Source organism: Pipistrellus hanaki (assembly GCF_964339955.1).
Source record: "Pipistrellus hanaki genome assembly, chromosome: 17".
NCBI lineage: Eukaryota > Metazoa > Chordata > Mammalia > Chiroptera > Vespertilionidae > Pipistrellus > Pipistrellus hanaki.
This window is the reverse complement of record NC_140519.1, coordinates 16,406,687-16,433,478: the sequence shown is the minus strand read 5'-3', so window position 1 is coordinate 16,433,478 and position 26,792 is coordinate 16,406,687. Positions and strand designations below refer to the sequence as shown.

The 26,792-nt window shown below is 39.7% G+C and overlaps 1 protein-coding gene across 7 annotated transcripts in view; it reads right to left on the bottom strand.

Moving 5' to 3' along the window:
• The window catches only part of NCOA2 (nuclear receptor coactivator 2), a 255,129-nt gene that overhangs the window by 116,752 nt on the left and 111,585 nt on the right, over positions 1–26,792 (bottom strand). The window contains exon 1 of one of the 7 annotated variants that reach the window (XM_084864346.1): positions 3,904–4,317. The exons of the other annotated variants lie outside the window; for them this stretch is intronic. The gene's annotated coding sequence lies outside the window, so the exon portion shown is untranslated. Of the gene's footprint in view, positions 1–3,903; positions 4,318–26,792 lie in introns of those variants that run through there. 7 annotated transcript variants of the gene reach the window in all.

Genomic DNA, 26,792 nt, shown 5'->3' with positions numbered 1-26,792 from the left:
GCCAGGAGCTACTTCTTATAGATGAGCAAAGAAAGGGGTTTCTTGAGATGGAATCTACTCCCAGTGAAGATTGTTAAAATGACAGCAAAAGACTTAGAATAGTACACAAACTTAGTTGATAAAGTAGTAGTATTATTTGAGGATTGAATCCGATTTTGAAGTAAGTTCTACTGTAGGTAAAATGCTATCAACCAGCATCACATGTTACGGAGAAATCGTTTGTGAAAGGAAGACTTGAACTGTGGCAAACTTTATTGCTGTCTTATTTTAAGAATTGCCACAGCCACCCCAACCTTCACCAACCAACCTCACTCTCATCAGTCACAGCCTTCCAACAAGGCAGGGTTCGCCACCAGCAAAAAGGTCACGACTTGCTGAAAGCTCAGATGAGGGTCAGCATTTGGGGGCAATAGAGTATTTTTAATAAAGGTATGTACACTGTTTTTTTTTTTGTTTTTTTTTTGTTTGTTTGTTTTTTGTTTTTTTTTAAAGACATATGCTATTGCTCACTTAATGGACCATAGTATAGTGTAAACCTAACTTTCATATGCACCGGGAAACAAAAAAACGTGACTTGCTTTATTGCGACATTCGCTTTATTGCAGTGGTGTTCAGAACCGAACCCCAATATCTCCCAAGTATTGCTATATATTTCTCATCTTGATTGGGTTTTAAAAGGAAATATACTTTACTCAACATCAAGATGGTAGTATTTGATATTTCAGGCAAAATATTTATTTAAAATAGTAATAATTAAGGTATCTTTACAGTGAAAGCCAATATATGCTTATGTTACACTCAGCTATAACCCTGCATATTAACTGTGAGCTTGGTGAAAGGAGTCACTGCTATGACTAAAATGCACACCAGACAATGCCAGGGCTCCCCTCTTTAAGGACCACAACGCCTGAGAGAGAAATCGGTAAAGCCAAGAGATTCCAAACTTTCCTCAGCATTGCTGAGCGATAATTTGGAGTATACCCTCTATGAGGTCCCCGGGAACAATTCGCTAGCTGTTGCACAGATGTTTTCACTTCATTAATTTTACATCCCCTTGGCTTCCACAGAATTAAACTGTGTATTAAATACAGCCCAATAACTTAATCCCGTCTAAATCTTCCCAAACATTTACTTTCACAAACAAACAAAAATTTCCTATGTACATAATCCACTGAGTTTTACACCACTGAATACTAAGATCACCTTGAATTCCACCTTTTCTTACCCTATCTTCTGCACAAATTAAAGATTGTTCCCAGCAACAAACCCCCTCAGCCTGACAAGCTCAGACCTGGTGTAATATTTGTGGTTAATTACTGTGGTTGGAATTCTCAAGTGCAGCAGGATTTGCAAGCTAGTCACCTGGCTTGTTTAGACACTACCTTGACGTCAAAACTCGTGCCTTTTAGCTCTAATCATAAGACTGAGGTTCTTCGCTCCGCCAACCTCCAAAAGTAAAGGTATTTTGCAATAATACAACACAAAAGTATTTTAGAATGTAAAGGACTAATATTTGATGTCCTAGAAGAAAACCAACACAATTAGGAACAAAAACGACCCTAGTTTTAAGGGGCTGTAAATAAAATGAACTTCTTTCTGTTATGACACAAAGGATAAGGAACTATGACAGATGGATACCAGTTAAAACTACCATTTAAACCTGTACATGTGAAAATTCATTCATGAAGATATGGCAAATGTATTCTCTGATTGGCCAAACAAGTTGTACCAAAAATTCCTCTCAACAATTTAAAATTCCTATAGGATACAGTAAGTCTTAACTTAACATCATTAATGGTTCTTGGAAACTTCAATGTTAAGTAAAAGGGCCTATAATGAAACCAATTTGAACATAGGCTAATTGATAGAAACAAGAATTGAATTCTTAAGATATAGTTCTGATCACAAAAACATCATCAAACATTGCTAAGGACCCAAAACACTTCTAATGTTAAACACCGATATAAATGTGAGCTAACCACATATTTGAGAAGTATATTCACGAAAGATTCATGAAAACAAATAAGATTACTATTTTCCACCCCACTGATTCCAGTTCAGGGTCTCCGTGACCAGAGCCTGTCACCACACTCAGGGCCCCAAGACAGGGCCCACCCCGGACAGGACACCCTTCCATCCCAGGGCCACTCACACCCACCCGCACTCAGACAGCGACAATCAGCCATGCCTACTGACCTCACGGGCACATCTTTGGAATGTGGGAGAAACCGGAGTCCCTAGAAAACCCCCACACAGACGTGGGAAGAACATACATTCTCCACACAGACAGTGGCCCCAGTCAGGAATTGATTTTTCCCCATCATCAATGTTATAACAAGGTGTCAGTGAAGGAAGCAAAGTTATTGGAGGAGATGCTGTACAGGGCAATTACATTTATTGAGGCTGGGTTCCAGGGCCAGTTATAAGTTATCATGTTGGTTTAAATGTCTTTATTTGCCTTTGTTTTCTCCTACTGCTTCATGGAGTGGTCTTGTAATAATAGTATGTGCTCAATAAAACTGCCTTGAATTATTCCAAAGTTCTTGAATCACTTCAAAGACTTTAGATAAGGCAACGAAATAAAAATTAAAAGAAAAACGAAGAAAGTCCAAATACTCTCATTTTTATTATTCAAAATTTTAACATATGATGCTAGTGACTTTTGGGCTGAAACCAGTATACAACCCTGTCTTACAGACAACTTACAAGAAGGTGGGAGAGGCCCACAATTAAAGAGAAAAATTCCAAAACAATCAAAACCACAGTTACTTAAGAGTTTAATTAAAACCAAACTGTCTTTTTTATGGAGATAAACTAAAGTACCAGTGATTTAAAAAAAAGAAAACCCCACCATAATAAAATTATGGATTCATTAAACTGTATTATGCTAAGATATGGTTTAAGAAAGAAAATAGCCTGTGCTTAGTATAACTAAAAATTATGTTTGAGCTACTCTCACTATTTTTTTTTTTTTTAAGATAAATACTTCGTAAACTCTCTATGCAGTGCATAATAGCTTGATAGATTTCTTTCCTAATCCAATCTCAGTTTCATAGGGGAGATATAAACAGTATACTTAAGTGTCAAAAATATATTATTTTAAAATATATACCTCAAATGGGGCCTATCTGGTATAGAAGGTAAATGAAAAATATATTAATGAATTCATTCCTCAGGTACACACTGTGTAATAGTTAACCCTTCAGATAACGCTTATAATTATCTTTCACCAATCTCAGGTTTTTTAGCACTACACCTTCCAAGGTTAGCAGAAAGGTACAGATGCAAAGAGAATCAGTAGCATTAGCATGGGCAAAAGTGGACAAGCACAGTATAAAGATTAACTGGGTGTTTTTAGCATAAGGATGTAAAAAAAAAAAATCAGAGAAAGTTAGGTACTATATACATAGAGAAAAATTTATTAATTAGTGCTCAGCCAAAAAAGAAACCTTCATTTATTAACCAACCAAAAATTAAACAATTTCCAATTCACTGCAAAGCTCACTTTTAAGCTTGAATTTCAAAGGATATTGGGGGGGAAAAATAAAGAGATGGAAATATAAAGCTTATACTTATTCCTTAATGACTAAGATTTGCATTAGATTCTTCTTCGGAATTTGAGAAAATGCTTACCAAAATATTTTCTAAAATAAGCATGAGGCTGTGTTTGGCCACATAAAGAAGCTGCAAGAAACCTTAAGTCACTAGGTAAACACAAAAGAAATAAGGACAAGGAAGGAATCAATGGGGATCGCATTGTATCTGTTTGTTCCTGAGGGCATTACCACCGGCTGGTTGTCATGCTCAGTGCTCCCGTCCTCCGCGACAGCACATCCAATCCACAAGCACACAGAACCCCGAGAACATTACCGGATATCCAGTCAGAGCACTTGGGAAACACACCTTGTGATTGTCCTCAGCCTCTGCAGTTCGAACCAGAGTTCGGCAGCTTGTCTTTCTCTTCACCAGCGGTGTCAATAAAAACACCACACATCTTCCGAAAACCCCCACCAAAAACAAAACAAAACAAGACAAAAAGCACCCCCCCCCCCCCCCAATCAGCAATAAATTTACTGCCTCAGAGATAAATCTTCTCTATTAACCCAAACACACCTTCCGCCCCAATGGCAACCTAAACACACGCTGAGCCCCCTGCCGCTCAGCTCCGTCTATCATTTGTTTCTAACCGCAGTTGACAAACCGGCCTCAGAAATCCCTTTTTAGCTGCTGATCAGACAGATCTCGCTTTGACAATCCAGCATGGTGGAACACACTCGAAAATTCTTCCTGCTTCTATTCTACCGCTTGCTCTCAAAACGAGTTTCCTTTTCATTGAGATAATAGCCTTTTCTGCAGTCACATGACTCCGAAGCTACATTAGCAGAGCTTTACGATAACAGAGTAAGCCTCAGTCCCCTCCCGTTAGCCAGGGGATGTCTTCCCTCGGCCACCCCCTCCCTCCCTCCCTCCCTCCCTCTTCCAGGCTCCCTTCCTCCCTCCCCCTCTCGGTCACACACACGTGCACACTGCATACAAGCTCTCACACACCCAAATCTAAAACCAGTCACTCCTTTGGGGATTATCAATAAATAGAAAAGTATCACCCTAAAACGAAAGCGCTAACATTTTCTAGATCTGCTGCTAAAAATAACCGCTAACACAAACATTCTGGTTCCGGGTCCTTTGGCGAGGGTGCAGATCGCTCTCCCCGCAGCGGGACCAGGGACCAGAGAATGTGTACCGACCTGTTCTCTCCAGCTTCGCCCCCAGGGATGCAGATCTGGCATGAAGGAACACTCTGGAGACATGATGGCTACCCGCAGATCGGAAATTAGCTCCTTACACAGTTAAATACATAAAAACACACTTTTGAACACCAAAATGATTAAGAATATATCCTCATTAAGTAAATGTATAAACTGTCCCAAGCAGCAAAATATTCCCACGGCCAAAACAATCGTCAAAGATGATAATAATAACCATCAAAAGTTCCTATCAGTCTGGCCAATTTAATTCATTTCTGATAGACAATCAATTCTCAAAACACATATGTGGAAATGGTAGCACAGAGCCTGACACAGAGGCTGCTCCCTACTTTCTAAATGTCCCTGGTAACAGGCTGAAAGCGCTGGGCAATGAGCAGCAGATTGCACGAATGCCTGCTTCGTTTCCAGTTATGGTTTGTTTCAAATTAAAATGTTTTAAATCTACCAATCAAGCAACTTTGGGAAGGAGTTTTAAGCGCAAGATGTGCTGCAAAATCGAAAATGGGAAGAAAAAAAAAAGATGGGGTAAGGGTTGCCTCCCCCAATCCCCCTCCACGCCCCCAAAGAAAGCCACACTGGGGCACAACACACAGCTGGATGGACACAGATGAGAAAAAAAGTAAACAGCTTAAGCGACATCTTACATTTCTTGCTTATAATTATTGCCTTAGTTTTCTCATCTCAAAAATGAAAAACGTAGTAGATATTAAAATATTTTCTTTTACTTTTAATTGTGGTAAGATACCCATAACCATCTTAAAGTGTGCAGCTCAGCAATCATAAGTACACTCAGTTTTGCAACACTTCTGAACTTTTCCATCTTGCAAAACCGAAACTCTCTACCCATTAAACAACAGCTCCCCTCCCCCAGCCTGGCAGCCACCATCTACTTTCTGTTTCTATGAATTTACCACCTCATGGGAGAGCAATTGTACAGTATGGGGTTTTTGTGTGTAAATGTTTTAAGTAATAATTATTTTAATGATCTATAGATCAAGACAAAGAGTTTATCTAACAAAATCCCTTTACATAAACTACAAGCCAGTACTATACCGTGCAATACAGAAAAAAAGAGAACTGTTGTACTGCAATTACACAGAGGATTATCATGAGTTATCTATACGAAGCACTGCAATTTCTCAGAACTCAAAGAATTTGAAAATACTAATTCCAAAACTCCTAGTTTATTGGAATTATAATAACCACTCAACATATAAGTAGCTTTGGTAGGATGGAGTGGGTGTGTATTTCTCTATCTCTCTCTCCTTCTCCCTTCTCTGAAATCAATAAAAACAAAAAACAAACAAACAAATAAACAAATAGAATAGCCTAAAAATTGTGGAGGGCAGCTTTGTGAACACCATTTACCTAAGTTTGTTCTTTTACTGTTCATAACATCATACAACATTTGGTTATCTTATAGATCATTGATTTCTATAGAGGAAGGGAAGTGATAAACACTATCTTTATGCCCTTTATTAGCCATAACCACAATGGAGTTTCTACAACTGATTTCTTAGCCAAACCACGGGGCAGCCGCATCATGCTGTGAATTCCCTGATCAAATCAACCTCAGTAAGAAAACTGTCTCCTGCCAAGCACGTCTGAGTAAAATGTCTCCATCCAGATCCGTGCTCACACTTCTAGGTGGTCGCTGCCTGTCCTGTTGCGTTTCCTGCTGGCAGCACCAATGGGTGCCTTTGTCTAACTCCCGACCTGAATGCAGAGGGTGGCCACAGCAGATTTTATCATGAGGAATTTTCAGTTTTTTTCTTTAAGTCCGCAGTGCTTACAAGGGAATTAGAATAGATAATTTGTAAAGTTGTTTCTCGCTTTCATGTTATATAGTATATATATACATATATACTGTGTGTGTGTGTGTGTGTGTGTGTGTGCACGCGCGTATCTCAGCAGAGTAATGTCTTAGTTTCTATAAATCGGGGTGGAATTTACAGTCAGTGCAGTAAACAGACCTTAAGCATGTGACAAATGAAAGCACCTCTGTACCGGCAATCCACACTCATACCGAGAGGTCGCGCTCATTCACCACCCCTGGAAAGTTCTCCTGCGCCCATTCTCAGGCTGTCACCACCTTCTTATCCCCACAATAACCACTACTTTTATTTTCTATCACCACAGATCAGTTGTGCTTCTTTCAGAACTTCAAACCAATGGAATCATACAATGAGTACTCTTTGTTCTTCTTTCAGCACCAAGTTTCTGAGATCCATCTGTGTTATTATGAATATGAATAATCTGTCCCTTGTGAGGGCTACAGGTTTTCCGGGGTATGGCTATACCCAGCAGTGTGTTTATCTATTCTCCTGTGGATGCACATCTTGGTTGTTTCCAACTGAGGGTTTGTGGTTGACAGAATCCTGAGACTTCTGCAAGACCCACACCCACTGGTGTGCACCCTCCTCATCCTCAGGACTGGAACTACCCCAGTGGTTAGGTTGTTAGTGCAACTGACCGGGAGGTGACTGAGGTGGGCCTGGTCTAATCATGATGAGTTCTCTCCAGCTGGCGGTACAAAAAGGCAGCAATTCAAAGCACAAGAAGGGTTCGATATGCTGTTGGTGATGTGAGATGGGGGGGGGGAATCACATGACAAGGCAGGCAGGTGACCCCTAGGAGCTGAGAGTGGTGCCCAGCGAACACCCAGCAAGGAAAGGGGGCCTCAGTCCTGCAGCGGCAAGATGCTGAATTCTGCCGACAAGAAGAAGGAGCTGAAAGTGGATTTTCTCCCCAGAGCTTCTAGACGAGAACTCATTCTTGCTGGCACCTTCATTTCAGCCTCATGAGACTCGGTGCAGAGAACCCAGCCACGCCATGCTGAATTTCTCATCTCCAGAACAGGGAGTTCATAAATGGTTGTAGTTTGTGTGATTTGTTACTCAACAAAAGAAAACGAAGACAGGCTTATAAGATACAAGCTGCTATAATACACATGTACGTGTCTTTTAAGACATAAGCTTTCACTTTTCCTAGGTAAATGCCTGGAATTGCTGACTCATAGATAAATAAATTTTTGTAAGAAAGTGTCAAACTGTTTTCCGAAGTGTTTTACCATTTACCCTCCTACGAGCCACGCGTGAGAAACCTGGGTGTCCCACATTCTCACCAATACTTGGCATTGTCAGTCTTCTTAATTTTAGCTGGAATCCTAAATCTGTTAGCAGGCTTCTCTGCATATGGGACATAATCCTCATTTTATCTCCTTTTCTGTAGGGTTTTTACTACAGCAAATACTACCACATTAAGCCCTATTGTGTATTCTTTGTACATGTGTCATAGGGGTTAGTTTTTCTGCACTGAATCAGACACTAAAGGGCAGGGATCATGCCTTTATCCCTTTAAATCCTTAGAATCATCTATTCTGATGCTGCTTCTATAGATTATGTGGTCAAACTTATGTACTGACATTCCTCTTTGCTTAAAAAATGTAATCATGTAGCAACACGAAAAAAATATTCTTTTGAAGAAGTCACTTTATAGGGAGGAAAGATCATGGCCTTAAAGTTACATCTTAGTCTGAACCCATATACTTGATATAGAATTCTTGAGTAAGTTACTTAACCTCTCTGAGTCTCAGGCTCCTTGCTTGTAAATGGGGACAGGTGGGGAGATGCCTGTACTGTGTTCTTATTGTTACAATTCTATGAGTCAAATGGAAAGCAACTAGCCCAGGCCCTGGCACCAGGGGACATTAATTGATGATAGTTATTGTTAGCTCTTAGTTTAATATTATGCTCAGCAAAAAGAAGGAAACAGCATCTATCCATTACAACTTAAGGAAAGAATGGAAGAGAATACATTCAATGATCAGAGTTGGTGAGGTGGATGAGGCCATAGGTGATTTTCATTCTGATTTCCAAATTTTTAGTAATAATGTTTTCATAAAATTATTACATAAAATTAAGAAAACTTCTAAAGCTGGGTGAAGGGTACATGGGAGGTTACTATGCTATTCTAAATTTCCATAATACTAACTTCAAAAAATAAACTGAGAACACTGTATCAAAAAGTGGCAAATCTTTAATCTACAAAGTTTTATTGATATATTATGACCATATTTTATTCACATGAATAAAAATGAGATAGCCCCTGAAGAAGTCAGTATGGGAACAAATCTTAAGTCATTTATGCCATTAATCCATAAACCCATCAGCATTATAATCCTACTAGAGGCCTGATGCACAAATTTCATGCAATGGGCTCGGCCCTCACAGCCATGGCCTGTCCAGATGGTCCCCTGGAAGGTCGTCCAGGATGGTCGTTCTGCTGTTTGGTCTAATTAGCATATTAGCTTTTTATTATATAGAATTATATCTAACTATTTTTTAACCAGATAAAATATAGAATCATCAAGCTATGTTAAATATACTTTTAATGCAATGAGTTTTATAAAAGATAAAGTGAAAAATAACATTGCCATTTGAATTAGCTCTTTTCATTAGACGCACAGTGGCCCTGGAATTATGACACTTGACCGCTGACCTCGTTCCACAAGAGCAGAGCCAGGGATAGAGGAAAGGCCTACCAGTGCATGTACTTCCTGTGCATGCCATCCTGCTAACATTAACTAAAGATTTCACTCTGTTGATATGTGGGGAAATTAGCCTTTGAAAAGACCCAACTGTGCTAAGCTAGCAGTGAGCACTATTTTGTTGGGTTATTTCCAATAAAAAAAGGCTTATGCAAACAGCAGTGCATAATCGTCCATGATATCACTGCAGTTTATGCCCACACAAAGGAGAGCGGGGAGGAGGACTATAGAGTGCAATCAGTTCTAAACACAACTCTGGCACGCTCCCACTTCATGAAGTGTGGCGATACACAAACAGCACACTATAGCTCCATCCCAGCGCTTGTACCGCAAGGATTTCAGAGGCTTCAACTTCTGAACCAGATGCTTCCCAATCAGTGCATATGCAAACCACTGTGCAGGCAGTCACCTTTAAAGGGGCAGTTATTCTTTGGAGTCACTGGAGTGCTACTAGGTTCCAGTTGAAATGCTAAGCGGTCTGGTCAGCAGAATTAATGAGAGGCCCAGTGGCCTACCAGGGTTTAAACCTCTTATACCTCCGGCTGCCAGAAAAATGCCTCAGGCTCAGGAAGCAGATTATATGCCACAAGAACCCGTTTCATTGACTGACCCAGTCCTGTGAGACTGGGCATTCTTCCCTAAAGGTCTCTGACAGGCTCACAGACCATTCAGAATTGTGAAATCTTGGGGCTAAACACACTGTGAGCGCCATGTAATCCTGGGACTCTTGAAGTGTCCACTTCAAATTCCCAGACTTTTTCAAATACCTAACTTCAGAATCACGCACACATGAATTAAAGAGAAAACTGTTATTAAGAGAACAAAAAGGAACTGAAGGCAAAGACTAGACCACACTGCTTCTTTAAAATGTTTAAAGGTCGAGGTTCCAGGGATAGAACAGAGGAGCGATAACCTGGCCTTTGATGGCGGTGGCTAATGGCCTTCTACACCTTGTCTTCCTTAACTCTGGGATTAGCCAGATTTGCTTGTCCAGCTCTGCCATCCTCTGGATCTCCTCCCAAATGGGCCAAAGGGAGTGACAGGCACGCACAGGGACAGAAGAGCCCGGCTCACTGTTCTCCCTGGATCAGAAAGGGACGTTCCAGCCGAAACCGGTTTGACTCAATGGATAGAGCGTTGGCTTGGGGACTGAAAGGTCCCGGGTTCGATTCTGGTCAAGGGCATGTACCTTGGTTGCGGGCATATCTCCAGTAGGGGGTGTGCAAGAGGCAGCTGATTGATGACTTTCATCGATGTTTCTATCTCTCTCCCTTCCTCTCTGTACAAAATCAATAAAATATATTAAAAAAAAAAAAAAGGGACGTTCCACAGGTAATAAGATAGTGAGACGTTCATGTGCTTCCTTAACAAACCTTGTGAACTAAGAGCGAACTAAAAGTTTTCATCTGTCCACAAATCTGGCACTATAAAGCAAATCGTCCAAGTTAGACAAAAAGCTTCTCTTTGAGGAGATGCTATCTTCTGAGGCAAATCATTAATTATTCATCGATCCCAAATTTCCACAGCACCAGAGGCACTCTTGACAAAAGGTGTGGAGGAGCATGTGTTTGCTGTTTGTAAGACGGGGTTTCTCACAGGGTCCCTGCAGCGGAGCACTGGGAACCAACACTGATTCAACTTCAAGGTCACTTGTTAAATGCTTCTGAATGAAGCACTTTCCCCTCACCCCAGCTCCTCTTTTTTCTGCTTCCGCCTTATTCTCTCCTTTTCTTTCAAAATATGGTTAAATTATTTACCCTGGTTTGGAAGAGGGTAATGATAATTGAAATCACAGTAGCAAGTATGGGGAAAATATCACCAGATTAAAAAAAAAAAAAAAAGAAAGAAATGTTTCTTTAAAGCCCCATAGAACACAGAAAGTTTATAATAAAACAATTTTTAATATGTGACCTGATGTCTTTCACTTCTTTCTTGCCTTTTCTTTTTCAGATTTAGATTAATTCATTTCATTCAAAAAACAGTCATTCAGTATCAATGAAGTGAGGCACTAAGTCAGGTGCTGGCAAGACAAAACGAACAGGACAAAATCCCTCTCCTCCTGAGCCCCATAACCGAGGAAGGCAAGCTTACAACCATGCCCAGAAATGCCAGGCGAGAGCTGGCTGCTACAGGAGCGGAGGGGGATGCTGACTTGGAGGGAAGGGCCGCAGAGGCCACTCCTGTGGGACAGGCAGGACCAAGTGCATGAGGAAGAGGAGAAACAGGTGCACAAGCTGAGGAGTGTAGGAGCACACGTCTCACTTGGGCTGCAGGGAGCGCCCATGTCTAGAGCAAAAGGGGGCCCATGGGAAGAGGCTGGAGAGGTGGGCATGAGCGAGGCTCGGATGAGCCTTATCTACAGAGCGAAGGAGGCTGATTTCACCCTCCGGGGAAGGGAACCTGCAGATTCTGAGCAGCTGAAAATGATTTTTTTTTTTTTTTTTTTAAAGAAAGAGTTTGCCATAGTATGTACTTCAAAAAATGGTAGAACTTAGGGAGAGCAGTTAGGAAGTTGTAGCAACAATAGCAGTGAGAAATGATGAGATTGCATGTAAACTAAGATACCTAACCTTTTAAAAGTCTAATACAGCCAACCAATAAATATACACATGATCAAATGATTTTTGACAAGGGTGCCTAAGACATTCAATGGGTCTTCACATGTCTCTGGCCCTGGGAAAACTGGATATCCACATGCAAACAAAATGATATTGGACTCTTACCTTATAATTACAAAACTTAATTCAAAGTATATCAAAGACATTAGCATAAGAGCTAACCCTATAAAATTATTACAAGAATATGCAGGGGAAAGCTTCAGGACATTGTATTTGATAATCATTTCTTAGATATGACAACAAAAGCACATGTAAGAAAAGAAAAAATAGGAAAGTTGGACTTCATCCAAATTAAAAACTTTTGTACATCCAAGGACACTATCAACAGCATGAAAAGACAACCTACGGAATGGAAAAAAAAATCTGCAAATCATATAGTACTGGATAAGGGATTGATATCCAGTATATATAAAGAATTCCTACAAGATAATAACAACAACAACAAAACCCAAACAAATTGATTTTAAAGCAAAGGTCTTGAAGACACTTATCCAAAGAAGATGTACAAATGGCCAATTAGTATATGAAAAAAGATACTAAACACCTTTAGCCGTTATGGAAATAAGAATTAAAACCACAATGATATACCGCTTCCCATCCATTAGGATGGCTACTATCAACAAAACGAATACTATAAAAAAATAAACATTGGCAAGGATGTGGAGAAAACGGAACCCTTGTGTATTGCTGGTGGCATGGAAAATGGCACAGATGTTGTGGAAACTGTATGGTGATTCCTCAAAAATAAACAAACAAACATAGAATCACAATTCCACTTTTGGGTAAGTATCTAAAATAACCGGAAGCAGGAACTTGAACAAACATGTGTATACCTATGTTCATAGCAGCTTTATTCACAATAGCCAAAAGGTCCATTGACGGATGAATGGATAAATAAAACGTGCTCTATACATACAATGAAATATTATTTGCCTGTAAAAAGGAAGAAAATTTTGACCCATGCTACAAGATGCATGGATGAGAAAGACACAAAAGCATTATAACCTATAAGAGCTTCCTAGAGCTGTCAAATTCACAGAGCTAGAACAATGGTGCCCATCTCCCCGGGGACTGCGAGTGCCAGAGACAAAGGTGCCAAGGCCCTTTGCATGCTGTAGAGAGCTGCACAATCCAGCTCTTAAAATCCAGTTCAGCGAAGAACCTGGTAAGTGACAGTTGTGAGAAATAAATTCTGTTTGGCCCGGAGAAGAAGCTACAAGGTTTTCTAGCTTTCCCATCCCACCCCCAGTCAAGACCCTACCAGTTGAGGCTCACTGCTTTGGCCAGACACGGGGTGACACAAAACACCAGCCTCACATAGAGAGGCCAGGGACCCTCTCGAGGTCAGTGATCCTCACACTCCGCTGCAGATGAGGTCAATGGGCAATAGTAACATCAAACAATTCCATACCACTGGGGAAAAGAGAAACAGAAAGTAGAACGGTGGCTGCCAGGGCTAGGAGGAGGAATGGGGAACTGGTGTTTAATGGGGACAGACTTTCAATTGGGGAGATGGAAAGTTCTGGAGATGGATCCTGGTGATGGTTGTACAACAATGTGTGAAAATACTTAATGCCACAGAATTATACACTTAAAAAATGGTTCAGATGATAATTCTGTTATGGATATTTTTGCCACAATTTTTAAGAAGTCTAATTTACCTATAGTTTAGTTCTTTGTCAGCTGCCAAAACGAAAGATTTACTTTGATTCACAAGAAGAATGTAAAAAGCAAAATACAAGAGGTTAAACTGAGACTTATGTCTGGTCTCTGAGAAGGGACACCAAGGACACCAAACACACGGCTTTTCCTTTAGGAACGGGACACCTGGTCTCTTCTGTGATGATTACACCCTCCCCGCCGGGTGCAGCCCCCTGCTCTGTGCCTGAGGTTCTAAGTGATTCAGTTAATTGTCAGTAGTCCAACAAGTAGAATTACCCCACAACTTAGCATTTTCTGCTAAACTTACAAAACAGAAGATAAAAACAGGTGCCAACTAAGCAAGACAATCTCAATAAAAAGGCAGAGAACAATTTATTTATTTCAGAAGTGAGAGAACTGAGAATAATTCAGATATCTAAGGTCCTCCTTAAGCACGCAATGAAAAGCCGTCACAGGTCAGTCTATGTAATCCCAGCTAATAGATGATTCCTAATTTATTTCTATTTTACTGTGGAACAAAGTCATTGACATACACTAATTCAAAGACAAAAGTACTCAGCACAAAACGAGACTCTGAGTCTCTCAAGGCTCAACCCTTATCGTGAAGTTTGGCAAATGCACAGCACACGCTGCGGTTCCCCGTCTTCCCTGCACAGCAGACACTGCTAATTAATCACTTCTGAGCCTGTGTGTGGCCTCTCCATCCTCCGCAGCACAGCACTCCAGGCAATCACCGCAATCAATAGGCGTTGGCAGCAGAGATGAAGTTGGCCTGCCATCCCAGCCCCAGGGTGAAGTGGGAGAGGGATCTGGGGTGGACATGACTCACTAGGAGAAGGTCCGGCAGAAACTCTGCTAATGGGAGAGGACGTCACCACCAGCAGCTCTGCACAGGAGCTTGTGCGAATGGAAAAGGAATCACATTTGAGCAGCGACCTCTCTTTTTCTAAGCCTGTTTCAGACATTATAGAGATCCAGCCAGGCCTGCAGTGATAGCATGAACTCTGTGGTTCTTTGAAGACCGAGCTTTTATCCTTGATGAAGAATCAAGGGGCACAATTAGGGACATGTTCTTGGAGTTTTGTTAGAAAAATGACTTGTTGGAAAAGAAAGTCTTGCCCAGAGGTGGGGGGAAAGGGGGGAAGAGGCAGGTTTCCAGATTGGCCAGCTTCTTACCACCTATCCCTCCAATTCCACAGCTTCCTCCCGGGTTCTACTCAAACTCCATCCCCAACCATTTCCAGAAACCCGCTGGCAGAATACGGGGTCAGGGAAATGGCGGCCAATTTCCAAGTGACAAAAAGTCGTTCAAAGATAAACACTAACCCAGCCTGCTCCTGAGGGGGTGGGTCTCAACCTCGGGAGCCAGGGCCGCTTTCTCTTCGCGGCGCATGGAAGGGTCAGGACCGTGCTGCGGCACCCAGCCGGGTCAAACCACAGAGGGTAGCTTTCCTGTTTTTGATGTTTTATTATATCATCCCCTTAAAGATGGCCAATTTCATTATAAAGAAGCCCATTCTTTATAAGCAAGGCATCCTACTCAGATTACATCAAGTGAAACTACTTAAAGAGTTTAAATAGAGGGAAAAAAGCAATAAAGACACATTCTTTGTAATCAAATACATTTAATACTTACCCAGGTACTGCTCCAAGCTCTGTCTTTCTTTACAACAACCCTATGGGGCTGGTATGATTAGGTCAAGTAAAGCTACGTGGTAAAAAGGCCAGGATCTAAATCCATGCAGTCTGGTTCTGGGGTCTATGCTCTTAACCACTTCACTGGCCACAAAAAGAAGGCAGGACGTGTGCCAGTCCTGCAGCATGACGCCAGCGAGGTGCCTGCACACGGTGTCTCACCGACTCCACCACATACATATGACACTGGACACTGGTTTAATGTTCCCTTTCAGAGATGAGAAACAAGCTCACTGAGATTAAGTAACTTACTCCAGGCTACACCACAGAAAGCTTGCAAAACACGTTGTTTATTGGGTGCACAATGTGTGCCAGCCATTGTCTCTTTAATACACTCAACAGTCCTATAATACAGGTATTAATTTATAACCACTTACAACTAAGGAAAATTAAGCTTAGAGAATGGTTTAGTAGTTTAATTTAGTAGTCAAATTAGTAAGACCAAAAATCCAAACTCACACCAGCCGAGTCCAAACCCTTAGTTTTCCCCCTCAGATGCTGCTATAAATAAACTTTATACATTAGCTACAAACATGCAAGACATTAACAGGGGTAAAAAAGATGATTCTGCTCCATAAAATAAGTTCATAGTATAAAGGGGGAGAAAGGACTGCTATGGAATCACTATAATTTCCATACACCTATTCATCAATTACTCACTGAGATCTTTACTATGTATGGAGCACTGTGGATATATCGGTGAGCCAATGCCATCCAAAGTTTTGCCCTCCTGACCTTACAATTTAGACAGGAACAATAAGCAAGATAAAGAAATAAGAGATACAATACGTAAGATATCAATAAGTGCTAAGGGGGAAAAAGAATGCAGGGATCAGAACCCGAGATAAGCTGTGGACATTTCTGATAGGGCTGCTAGGGACAGACTGCCCCCTTTCCTAGATCTTCAGACAGGTAGCATGCCTCCGATCACTGTGATAGCCAAACCAACCCCTTTCCTTTCAAATATGCCAGGGGTCACTGGCCCTCCTGAAAATCACAGATAACACATATTTTCTCACCATTTCCTTCAAGCCTTGTCCTTTTTTCCCCAACATTGTCCCTCGGCTTCAGTGACACTGCACACTTTTCTTCCCACCTCCCTGCCCAATGTTGAGTAGACCTCAACCTGTCATCAACCCAAAACAAGACAAAAAAAAACCCAACAATCACAAAACTATGGGCATTACTTGAAAGACGTCCTTTGTTTTCCTTCTCTGGAAGGTCACTCCCTGCAGATCTGATCTGACAGTTTCACGATCATATTTGTATAAATGGGACCCAATGCTCACTCCTAGTCTCATCACCCAGCCCCGTGCCCAGCTTTCAACCTCGCACAGACATCTCTCCCTAGATGTGTCCAAAACTGAACTCCTCCCCTTTCTGAGGAAATTCCTCTTCCTATATCTGCTGCTTCTCGCTTTTTGTCGAAAAGTAGACTTTCTCTAACCTTCTTTCTCTCTGAATCTTCAAATCCAACCAGTTTCCAAGATCTTTAGATTCTACCTTTGCAGTTTATTTGATCACATCGCCCTCTTTTCCCAGTCCCCCTGTAATTACCAGGATTTCCTTGTCTCTTAATAGGCTCCCCCCGGAAATTTTCCATGCCAGTTTTCTTCCTTGTTCAGGTTATCCTGCAATCAGTATTGAATTCTATCTAGTGTCACAGTTCCTTCATGGGTAACACGGCAAGTTACCATAGAGCTTACGTGAGATAATTATAATAACCATCTATCATAGTTCTTAACACATAGTAGGAACTCAATAAATATCAGTTCTCTTTCCTCTTCTTTTTATTCTTACCTCAAACAGCGATTTGCCATTCAGGGGCCTGTGCAATGTACCTAGTTTTCCAGGTTTGTCCACCAAATATTCCCCTAGCTCTATGGTCTCAGTTCTGGACAAACTGGAGTCCAGTGTCTCAGACTTGGTCTGGGGTGTTCATGTAAGCACATCACTGCGCGAGCATTCAATTTAGAGTGATTCTCCCAGCCATTCTCTGCTACCCAAATCTTCCTGGTCCTCCAAGGTATATAATCTCAATAGCACTTCCTCATGAAGTCTTCCCTAAACCATTCATACAGGAGAACTCCCCCCTATCAGTCCCCAGAAACCATAACACTAATCTGACAGCACCTTTCAGTCAATTTATAAACACTGGTCACTTGGTATGTGCCAAGCAATGTATCATGAAGTGAGGACACAAATGTAAGAAAATACTATGTTCTTTCTATATTACAGGCAATAATAAGACTATGTACTTATTTCACAGTAAATATATTATAAACTTGAAAGTGGCCCAGCACCAGCACTATGATTATAAGCTCTTTGATGTCAGAGTCTGTGTATTACTCATCTTTGTTTTCTCTATAGCTCTTATTATGATACCTTTATTAAATTGTTAAATCTGATGGCAGACATAATAGTTGCTGCATTTCAATAACATTTTATTCCAGAGATTTTTAAGTAGTTTCATAGCAAACTATTAAGTAAAATTACTAATATTTGTAAAATTGCAGATGAAGAAATAAGTATAACATAGAAATTAGGGGCATAAAAATTCCTTTTTGATTTATACATAAACCAGGTTTCAAATTTCAAATTTAGTCTCAAACACTGATGTACAAAGTCTAACAAAGATGTCAAAGCAATTAATAAATAAGAATAAGACACAATTAACAAAACCCTCAATCCGTACACTAGTATTACAAATGTCTGTTTTGATACTGAGGGGAGATCTCCCATGTAAAAGTCTTATGCCATATGTAAATGAAAAATTAAAATTCCCGAGTAAATCACAAATTCACTGCATCGGGTTTCTGATTCAGGTGTTAAACACAAGGCTTATTATTATTAGTCAGAGGGTAAACCAAGGAAACCTGACAGATAGCTACTACTCTCACCCCTTTATATTCAACATCTCTATCAAAAAATAGGGCCTTCCTCAGCAAAGTTATCTAAAACAAAATCAAATAAAGGTCAATTATCCAATAGCTTAGATATTGTCAATCTATGAATATATGCTCAGAGAGGAGAAATAATCTTAACAGTTCAAAAATACTACTTATTGGCCCTAATACATTCAGAGTTTGAATTCTCTTCAATGAGGATTAAAGGGCTACTTATGGTTAGTACTGAGCTAGGCACCATGCCTACTCATTTGCTTTGAACAGAATAATAAAGACCAAATCCATAGCTCAAATACTCAACTACTAGTATTATAAAGTATCACAAACACAATTACATGATCAACTAAAAAAATTAATGAACAGGAGTACACTGACATCTGCCTCCCACTTTTAAGATAGTAAAAACTGTTAATTTGTTTTCCTTAAAAACATAGCCAGTATCAGTTATTTTAATAAGAAATATATACCTTTAAAAAAATCACCAGACTTTTAAATGAAGTTCCTAGCTAAGAAATATGGAAGCATGGAACAGAGTGCTGAATCTCAGAGGGAAGGCGGGGAAGGGTGGATGGGTGGGAGGTAATTGACCAAAGACCTTGATTGCATATACGCATAACCCAAGGGCACAGACAATAGGGTACTGAAAGTCTGGGGTGGGGAAGGGGAGCCAGGAGTGGGCTGTAGGGGGACACTGGGGGGAGGAAGGGGGACATACATATTACTTTAGACAATAAGAATTACTTAAAAAAAAAAACACCAAAAATTAAAAAAAACACTAGTTACGAAGAGATTACCAAAAAAGGAGAAGAACTACTGTAATTACTGAAACGTGAACTGGTGAGTGAGCAAAGCAGACCTTTTCCTGGGAGGAGCCACACTCTCTGGGTCCCTAAGATAGCTCAGGGTAAAGATAAAATGGCACACTACCTAGAAGGGAAATCGCCAAAGCTCACATATGTGACAATATGCTTTAACAGAAAAAATGAAGACAAAATCATATGTGTGCTCTGGCCAAGAGGGGACAGCTTAGGGAAAGGCAGGTAATGAATATGATGGCAAAATACTGCGTGAAACGTCCGTCTTTGTTTAGTAAGACATATAAAGTGAAATAGAAAAAGCTTCAGGACATACAGCAGGCATTATGAAGTAATTATAGTAACACTTTAATATCTTCTAAATAGCAAAACTTGAGATTAAGCTAATTTTGAGAATAGCTAATATTTCCTGAGTGCTTAGTAATTGCTAAGCCTACTGTTAAGCACTCCATATACATTGTCTCACTTATACCAACCCTAGGAAGCAAGTATTTCTATTCTCCCCATTTTGGATTCATACCCAGAACATGACTTGGTTCTTTAATAAATACTGTATTAATATGTGCTGTATTAATATGCACTGTACTGACATATAGTTCTTTACGGTAATAGATACTATATTAACTTTCATGTAAATTTAATGATCAAGCACATATACAAGATAATTATTTTGCCCAATCCTCTCATTGTGCAGGAACGCCCACATGGGTGGCTCAAATTTATACATGTTAAAGTATTACTACATGGAGGAGAGCGGAGACCAAAGCAGTGGCGATTGGCTGCTGAGGTGGAAAGAGAAAACTAGAGTGACTGACTGCAGCTCCACAATCACAGCCCAGGATGGGGCAGTGGGGATGCGTGGGTGGGTGTCCAGGCTCAATCTCTCAATATACTGAATATATAACTTTCAATGGTTTATCCAAGCTTGGAGGGGAGAAAGACAAGAGGCAGTGGACACCAGTGATATCTGGCTAACTGACAGCTGGCGGCATCTGTGGGAAGACAGAAGAAGGCCTTAATCACAAAGCCTCCAAGACACCTACAAGGAATGCTCCCTTTTATTTCATTTACCCTCCTATTTGAGAGGCAGTTTACCAATTAGAGGTCATTTTTATTGCCAGCAATGTTGCCGAAAACCATAGTTGATATATAATCTTATGGGATTACCCAGAAGAGAGTTACAGAGTTAACCAATGGTTAAAAATGCCAATCTGAAACAAACAAAAAAAGAAAAAACAAAACAACAACAAAAAAAGAAAAATGCCAACCTGTACAGAATATAGGCAATGGTCACTAGACTTATCATGGTCATCACTGAGTTAGGTATATAAATGTCTAATCACTATGTTGTATACCTGAAACTAACATAATATTGTTTGTTGATTGAAATTTTTAAATTCCAACTTGAAGTATCTGAAATATAGCAATAATTATAAATTAATATAACCCAATAGAAAAATAAACAAAACATATTAACAGGCAATTCAGAAGAACCAAAATGGTCAATGTGTAAATGCAATAGTAATCAGAGAATGCATATTAAAACTAAAATGAAATACTATTCCACACCCTTAAAACGTCCAAAATTTAAGTCTTAAATCACATACCCAGAAAACTGGCAATTACCATGTGTATTCAAAGCAACATGCACAAAAATGTTTGCTCCTGGAATGCTTATAACTGCAAAAAAAATTATCAATAACCTAAATGTTATCAAAAGGTAAATGGACAGTGTGATATATTCATATGATGGAATATTGAATATCTGGCTGTCCTGCAAATACCCTGTTTCCCCGAAAATAGGACAGTGTCTTATATTAATTTTTTCTCCCAAAGTTGCGCTAGGTCTTATTTTCAGGGGATATCTTATTTTTCCATGCACTAGGTCTTATTTTCGAAGGATGTCTTATTTTCGGGGAAACACGGTACATGGATATTATCTCCTGTGTTACAGGGAAAAGGCAAACTTGCAGAACAATATAAACAATGTGATACTATTTGAGTAAGCTTTAAAGCATAGAAAATGACATCAAATATCATAAACAAATACACTAAGAGTAAAAGTAAAAAGCATGGGTACAACAAACAAAGTCAGGATAGCAGTTACCTCTGGGGGGCGGGGAGGAAGAGAAGAGAATGACATAAATAATCCAAAAAGGGGAGGTGTATTTGAAAACTATTAAAATTTTTATTTCATAAAGAAGAACAGCTCAGCTGACATGGCTTAGTGGTTGGGCATCAACCTATGAACCAGGAGGTCAGGGCACATGCCTGGGTTGCAGGCTCGATCCCCAGGATGGGGTGTGCAAAAGGGCCCTGATTAACGATTCTCTCTCATCCCTGATATTTCTATCTCTTTCTCCCCCTCTTCCTTCCTCTCTGAAATCAATGAAAATATACTAAAAATAAAAGAGGAAGAAGAACAACAACAAATATTTAAAGTCCAGGCTAGGAGAAAGCCACACCTTGGAAGTCCTGGATCAGAACACACTACAAGAGGCTGGTTCTCAGTGAACTCTAACTTCTATTCTATTTGCGATTCCATTTTGATATCTACAAGTTCTCTTTCCTAAAACAATGAGCAGCCAGGTTCTGACAGGCCTTGCCGTAGAAGCCAGCACGCTCAGTCCAATTGAAATGCTGGGCCCACTGTTCTAGGCCAAGACTTCACCCCTCGCCTCTTCCTCCCCATTTCGCCCCGAAATACACCCTGTGTACCAACAGCAAGTCAATCAACATCAAATGTCACTTTGGTAATGTCACTCATCAGATTCCGGAATTTAAATCTTCAGTGGCAGCTACTGCCTAGAGAATAAAAGGCAAATGCTTGAACCGAGCATTTAAAAGGCTCAAAGCCGTAGTGCTAGTGGTACCTCCTACTCCTCTACAGGCTCGTGGCCAATGCTCTGTTCAAAGCCCTGCACAGGTTCTGCTGCCCCCTCTCCTTCCTCTCTGATCAAGCCGTGTCTCCTGGCCAGAATGCTGCCTCTCCAGCACCACCGCTCCCCAGGTATCCACATCCTGGCTGTCTTCCAAGCCTTTACAACAGGCCTATGTCCCCCATAAAGCCCCCCCTAACCAATTTGCCCTAATTTGGACTCATTTGTTAATCATTCGTTCATCTATTCATTCATTCATCTATGATTTATTAGATGTGGGCATGTGGCAAGAGACGGTTTTGGGGGCACACACAGAGTGCCTATGTATATTACACACACATTCAAATATTTTTGGCCTTTCTGTTAATATTTATGTGAACCTCAACTACACTAAAAGCTTCTTAAAGACAAGGAGCTCATTTAATCCCACGGAGCAACTAACAGTACTTTGTAGTGGTCAGGGTTCAATAAATATTTTCTGGTTAAATGAAATTTGAAATGGTATGGTTTTATGATCTAAACCTTTTGACCAAATAGAATTAATACTCATCCTTGGAGCTTTGAATAATGACAACATTTTCTTGTGATACATACATTTGCACAACAAGAACAATGGACTTGGAGTCAGAAGGTCTGTGCTTAAACATGGGCTCCACTACTTACCACCTCTGGCCATAATTCTTTCTCTCAATAATCTCCATAATATGGAAATATTCACTGCTATCTGAAAAGACTATCACAATTCTTCCGAAGAACAAGGAAGTTAGGAGAAGACCTATGTTATTATGCTAGAACAGTGTCCACTACTCACTCATGTCCAACTGATATTTGCTTAGACTATTTTTTTCAATGCCAATATCTTGACTTCCTAAAAGAGTCTACAAATATACATTCCCTTTCTGCTGGGGGATAAGAAGAAAGATGTCTTTGATTAGTTTATGAAAGAAGGAGAACCTACCAAAAGTAGTCAATTAAAATATTTTAAGTATTAAGTAATAATCTCTTAAGGTCATAAAAGTATTCCCTTTTTAAATGTCTTTATCGTTCTATTTATAACATAAAGTACAAACAGTAAGTATGTATAGCTCTGCTAAGTGCCAATGAAAATGGTTTTGCAAAAAAGAATAGAGAGATTATAAAATTGCTCATTAGAATAAAGATGATCTCAATAAACTTTACTTCCCTTTATGTAAAATCATTCTATATTTGACATCCTGCTTGGAACAGGACACGTGGGAATTCATTAATGATTGACTAGCTGGCGTACCTCGTTTTTCAGAGGAATTATTAACTTCTGTTATAAATCCCTGATGCTCCTGCTAGGTAGAGCTGCCCATCTGAGAAACAGCTGCTCCTGAAATCAATTTCCACTATTTGGAGTCTGTCCTGTGATCTCCTAGAGTTTATTCTTTAAATCAACATTTGCTTGTTCTCTGTCCTCAACTGACTTAATAGACAAGTCCCATCCCTCCCACTCAGCAGAGCCACACATCTCTAACTGCCTCACCACTTCGGTGACCTGGGAAGCTCACCGAGACCCACCTCTGAAAGCTAATTTCCAGTAGGCCAATTTGCCTAAAATGTACCCTCTAACTTTAATGATACTGAATCCGGCCATTTTTACATGATGTGGCAACAAATGAAAACGTATGCATGTATTGTTTCTAGGCAAAATCTTACATATTAGGTATCACTTGACTCTTTTTCCCTCTATCTTTTCTTTCTAGGTCACATTTTCTATACCACAATTCAAAGTCTAGGTAACTACTAAATAATACTGAATATTGTGGGCTCGGGTGCCAGGCCTATTCAAACCCTGGCTGTACTGCTTACTTACTAGGTGTGTTACTTCAGAAACATTATTTCACCTCTCCACGTCTCAGTTCCACCACCACAACCTGGAAGGGCTGTAGTATTAAATGAGTTAGTGCAAGTAAAATGGAACAGAACCTTATAGGAATTCTGTACAAATTCTGTACTTTTAATGGGAAGTATAACCAGTTATTGGAGGAAAAACTACAAGTATAGTTTCACCGGTTAAACAATAAAATTGAATAAATATCTTTCTGGTGAATGGGTCCTTTTAAGCTTAAAAAAGTATAAATACGCCCGGCTGGTGTGGTTCAGTGGTTGAGAGCCGACCCATGAACCAGGAGGTCACAGTTCCACTCCCAGTCAGGGCACATGCCTGGACTGCAGGCTGGATCCCAATAGGGGACATGTAGGAGGCAGAAGAACAATTATTCTCTCTCATCACTGGTGCTTCTATCTCTTCCTGTCCCTGCCTCTCTCTGAAATCAATAAAAACATATTTAAAAATAAACTATAAGCACAATATTATCAGCTATCTCTTCAGCTTATCTATAAGAATGTTTATTTATAATTCTATTTCCTTCTATTATTTTTATAAGAAAAATGTTCACTAGAAAAAAATGTAAAAAATTGGAAAATGTAAAAAAAATAAAATAAAAAAAAAAGGAGGGAAGCACTTATATTTCCACAATTTGAAGATACCATATAAAACTGTGATGTATTTATTTATTGGAATATTTGAACAAAATCCAATTTTTTAAAATTAGTTGTATAAAATTAAATCTCAGTATTTCTAACTAATGGCACTACAAAAATATTTTTCATTATTTCAGCCTTGAAAATATAATTTTTAAAAAAAATTTTTAATTGATTTTTTACAGAGAGGAAGAGAGAGGGATAGGGAGTTAAGAAACATCGATGAGAGAGAATCATTGATCAGCTGCCTCCTGCACACCCCCTACTGGGGATGTGCCAGCAACCAAAGTACATGCCCTTGACCGGAATCGAACCCAGGACCTTTCAGTCCGCAGACCGACGCTCTATCCACTGAGCCAAACTGGTTTCGGCGAAAAAATAATTCTTAATAGCATCATAACATTCCAAGTTGAGTTCATATATTTCACAGCCAAGACGGACAGGTCTTTCTTATAACAACTGCAATCATGCCACTGATCCTCATTAACACTTACACACACTTGCCATAAAAGAACGGTACTCAGCATCTACATTCGTGGCTGTGCTGATTATTTCCTATAGGCAAATACTGGCATCATTCTATTACAGTGGTGCCTCGCATAACGAACGCCTCGCACAGCGAACTTTGGACAGGTTTTTCATGAAACCATCGGCCAAAAAGCAGAAAATGGATGAAGATGTGCAAGATTCGGTAGACTCTACTTAGTCTCTTAAAATTAAAAAAATGTGTGTTTTTTTTAAAAAAAATTATGTTTTTAGATGTATCTAAATAAAAATATGTCATCTTAGCATATTTTTTTTATGTCATCTTAGCATATTTTATGCTACAGAACGAATTATTTTTTTTAACATGTATTGTTATGGGAAAACGCGTTTCACATAACGAACTTTTCGCATAACAAGCTTGCTCCTGGAACGAATTAAGTTCGTTGTGTGAGGCACCATTGTATTCTTATAGCCAAAACAAAAACTGTAGCATCAAACAAATAAATGTAAGAAGAGAAAATCTTTTAAAGAGGTTGTGTCTTCAACTTAAATCCTAACTTTCATACCAGTATTTCCAATTTTTCACTAGAAACAAAGACAAGTCAATTAACAACTTTAATCAACATGCAACATACACATATCTACATCCTTTTTACAAAATATATTTTTGTTGATTTTTAGAGAGAGAGGAAGGGAGAAGGAGAGAGAAACATGGATGTGAGAGTAAAACATTGATCGGCTGCCTCCAGCACGCCCACCTCCTGGGGACTGGGCCTGCAACCCAGACATGTGCCCTGACCTGGAATCAAATCAGCCACCGCTCGGTGCCCAGGATGACACCCAACCAATTGTGTCACATGGCCAGGACCACATAATCCACATTCTGATTTAAAGCAAGTTTACCTAAATTTGTCCATAATAAAAATGCATAGGTGTGCCATTGTTGAAACTTTAATTTTCAACCTAATAATTTAAGAATGCCTTAGATTATAAGAGAGGTTTTAAAAATACATATACACAGGCCCCGGATGGGTAGCTCAGTTGGTTAGAGTGTCATCCTGATACACCAAGGTTGCTGGTTCGATCTCTTATCAGGGCACATACAAGAAGCAACCAATAAACACATAAGTGGGTGGAACAATAAAAATTTTAAAATACATATGCACATATCAACTAAAACCCTAATTAGTAATTTTGCCAGATTCAACATATACCACGTTATTGTTTGATTTACATATATTGTGAAATTATTACCCCTCCAACCCCTACCCTCTGGCAACTACTGATCTGTTCTCTGTAGTAAATACACCAGTTTGACTAACAGCAACCAGTGAAAATGTTTCATCTACAGAAGCAGTTAGGAAGGCACCATGGTTTGGTAACATGAACCACTGAACTGAGAAGGTGAAAACCTGGATTCATGACCAAGCACAGCCCATAGGTAACTATGAAACAGCCATAAAATTGTTCACTAAACTATGGGCCTTAACTCAAAGGATTGAAATGACTCCTAGAGCCTCTTCCAACTCTAAAATGAAGATGTTAAGAACTAAAGATGATTTACAGTACAGTCAACTGACATGCAAGCTATTTATTACCATAAAGCAGACAGCTTCGAGTCACTGGTGGAAATCATATCCTAATACCTGGAATTGTGTTCAGTCCTGTCCCACACATCCTGCACTTCTTTGCTATATAAATGCATTATTTTTCTTTAAAAGTAAAAAAATGAAGATGAACAGTTCTGCATTAGTCTTTTCTGCCACCGGGCTCCCCTACCCATTCTAATAACAATAAGGTAAAATGGAAATGAACTATTTAGTGTTACTCTCATTGAAGAAACTTACATTTACTTTTCTGGTGCATAAGGAAACCGATCTGCCTAATCAATTGACATTAATACTCTCT